Source organism: Cucurbita maxima, unplaced genomic scaffold, assembly GCF_002738345.1.
Source record: "Cucurbita maxima cultivar Rimu unplaced genomic scaffold, Cmax_1.0 Cma_Scf00079, whole genome shotgun sequence".
Taxonomy (NCBI): Eukaryota; Viridiplantae; Streptophyta; class Magnoliopsida; order Cucurbitales; family Cucurbitaceae; genus Cucurbita; species Cucurbita maxima.
This window is the reverse complement of record NW_019272095.1, coordinates 348776-352384: the sequence shown is the minus strand read 5'-3', so window position 1 is coordinate 352384 and position 3609 is coordinate 348776.

Sequence of the window (3609 nt, the reverse complement as noted above, 5' to 3'; positions counted from 1 at the left end):
AAAAAAAAAAAAAAAAAAAAAAAAAAAAAAAAAAAAAAAAAAAAAAAAAAAAAAAAAAAAAAAAAACAATATTTGCTAGCAGTAGACTACCTCAAGGGTAAGCTTAAAGAGGACAATATTTACTAGCGGTGGGTTACCTCGAGGGGAAGTCTAAAGAGGACAATATCTGCTAGCGGTGGGCTTGAACTGTTACACGTTTGGTTCAATGTTTTGTTTATGATAAGGATAAAAAAAAACTAGAAAAGGAATGTCGGATGATCAAATATAGTTATTTGGTGATGCATATGAGAATGTTGTCAAAATTTCATAAGCATTTTCAACGATTTAATAGATAATTAATTGTTGTTAACTATTTTGTAATAAATCTTAATAATTATCGTCAAATAAATTATTTTAGTAAATAAATCGTATTAGATGAGATATACTTATAAATCTTATACGTATGTTTTAAATTTTAATTTAATTTTTAATTTTTAATATATTATAAATAATATGCATTAAATTTTAGATATTAAGTATTTTTAATTTTTAATAATTATTTTCAAATAAATGATTTTAATAAAATTTAATTATAAATACTTAATATGGTCATCAAATTAAATAATTAATTATGTATGTTATGGCTCAAAATGATAATAATATCGTCATCATAACCTATATTCTTACGTGAGAATTAAACATTTAAAATTTCATCAGTCATGGACTTACATATTCAAAAGTATATTTAAAACAACAAAGAAAGTACCGAATAAAACAAATAAAACATTAGAAGTAATAATACCCTATACTAACCTAAGTCTAAGAAAATGAAATACCACTATTTTATATACGTGTCATGGTCTATACTTGCGATGTTGTCGTCAGCTGTACATGGGTGTCTTGCCTTTACCAGAAATAAAAGTAGCACACGGTTTGAGTATGTTAAGAAATTCTCAGTAAATGACCTTACTATTGGGGTCGGGGTCAGGGAATGCAAACACATGCAACTCATGATAGGGGACCTATCGTTAAAATTATCATAGGGATTGTCTCCAGTTTGGACAAAATTGGATGTGTAGTACTTCCCTATACATGACCAACACGTGTGAGTGTGGATCCCGAGGTGATTTGTACCCCTTTGGACCCATCATAGTCAAGCTAGCTATCCCTAGTTGATGTCCAGAGGTTAGCAAACCTCCAAGTGTCATGCGGGGCATGATGATGATGATGATCATCATGGTGTATGTGTCTCTACTTATCATCATAAATGGGGAAGTAACTTGATGTATATGTGCATACAAAATACCTGAGATTCCTATAGTTTTCATCTTTAAGTCATCTTTATGACACAACCCTATACACCGTTCACATATTACTTTAAGTAACATGCATGCATTGACCTTCATATGTTCATCATCATTAACATTAACTAGGGTTGTGTCTTAGAAAAATCATCGTCATAATACATCATGACATTTAATACATGCACATCATACAACTTACATCGTCATGTTATCATACATCATCCTACTTTTCTCGACGACACTCTTATTAAACATGTTCATATGGAACAACCTCCTACGTATATTGATCCTCAATTTCCCACTTATATTTGTCTATTAAAGAAAACTCTATATATGACTTAAAGTAAGCTCCTCACGTATGGTTTCAGCGTTTCAACTCAGTTCTTTTCACACTTGGTTTTTCTTGCAATCGCGCTAACACGTTCCTTTTTGTCTTTCATTAACAATCTAACCTTATCTATCTACTTCTTTATGTTGATGACATTATTGTTACCGACAACAACCCATCTCTTCTTGACATCTTTACTTACAAGTTTCATTCTGAGTTTGCTGCTAAGGATTTGGGCTCTCTTAGTTACTTCCTTGGTCTTGAAGTTTCACCCACTTCTAATGGTCTCTTTATTAGTCAATTAAAATTCTTACTCGTGCTCAGTTGCTCGAAAGCAAACCAGTCCACACTCCATGATTGTTTCTCAACACCTGACTGTTGATGGTTCTTCTTTCTCTGATCCTACTCTCTATCGATCTCTTATTGGGCGCCATTTAGTACTTGACCATTTACGCGCCCAGATATTGCTCATGCTGTCAATTCTGTCAGTCAATTTTTTCATGCCTCCACTGTAGATCACTTTCTTACTGTCGAACGTATTTTTTGCTATGGTAAGGGAACACTCCACTTTCGCTACTTTTCCCTTACCTTTTGTCCATTCATTGTTCCTGGTGCACTAGTGGCTTATTCGGATGCTGACTGGGTTGACTGTCTCGATAATCGTTGTTTTACATTTGGCTATTCCATTTATCTTGGTAACAATCTCGTTTCTTGGAGTGCCAAGAAGCAACCTTCTGTCTCACGCTCCAAGTGTAAATCTGAGTATCGTGCTTTTACTATGACTGCTGCTGAACTTTGGCTCGGGCATCTTTTGCATGACCTTAAGGTTTCTATTCCACAATAGCCCTGACTCTTATGTGACAACAAAAGTGTTTTTTTTTTTTTTAATCTCTAATCTCGTTTCTCAAAAGTGAGCCAAACATGTTAAATTAGATTATCATATCTTTCGAGAACTTGTTGTCGTTGGCAAACTTCCCACACAGCATGCATCTTCCCATCTCTAAGTTATTAACATCTTCACAAAAAGCATTTCTTGACGGTCTCTTTAAATTTTGCAAATCCAAGCTTCACATTCGTTCAAATCCGACACTCAGCTTGCAGGAGTGTTAGTCTTGACTTATGGTTTAACATATGTATCATATTTAACTTTCTTTCAATTACACGTTACATAAATATCATATTTGACCATTTATTATAAGCAAATATCTTATATGATTTAAGATATTTAATCTTCCATTAAGATTTACAATACGTACCATACTGACTCTGTATTATAGGCAAATATCATGTATCCATTTGTTGCTCCTCCCATTTTCTTTGTAATTTATTTGATTTGGTAAATAATTATAAATAGACAGCTTTCACCGTTTAGGTGTGGTGGTTACTATGAGAGATGTTCATTTAACTCTCATGGGTGGAGCCCTATTGTACTTGCATTGAACGGGCATTCCCCCACCCCATTGTAATTGCCTTGAACGGGCATTCCCCATTTAGACGGAAAATGGAGGAGGGAGAGAGAGGAGAGGTTTCTCCCCATTAAATAAATGGGGTCGAGACTTAGAATATTCTCCGATGTGCCCGGTTAATATAAATATAAATTTATTAATTTTTTTCTTTTCTAAATTTCACTTCCAAGTTCTACCTAGATTTTTTTTTTGTGCTAATTGGATTATTAATTTTTTAATTAAAAAAATCATTCACTTTTTTTTTCACACGTTTATGTCGATGAAATGATTTGACGAACAAATAATAATTTACGAATTAAAGTTATTTTTATAAGAACAATAACAGATAAAAATTTTCGAGCATCCATTCAACTAAAATAAAAATTCTCGAGCACCCATTAAGCTATAATAGATAAAAAAAAATTACGAAATCGAGAATGAAATGGATGACATAGATCGTTCCCGCTCCGTACACATCTCTAATGAATAAGAGCAAAAAAAAAAAAAAAAAAAAAAAAAAAAAAAAAAAAAAAAAAAAAAAAAAAAAAAAAAA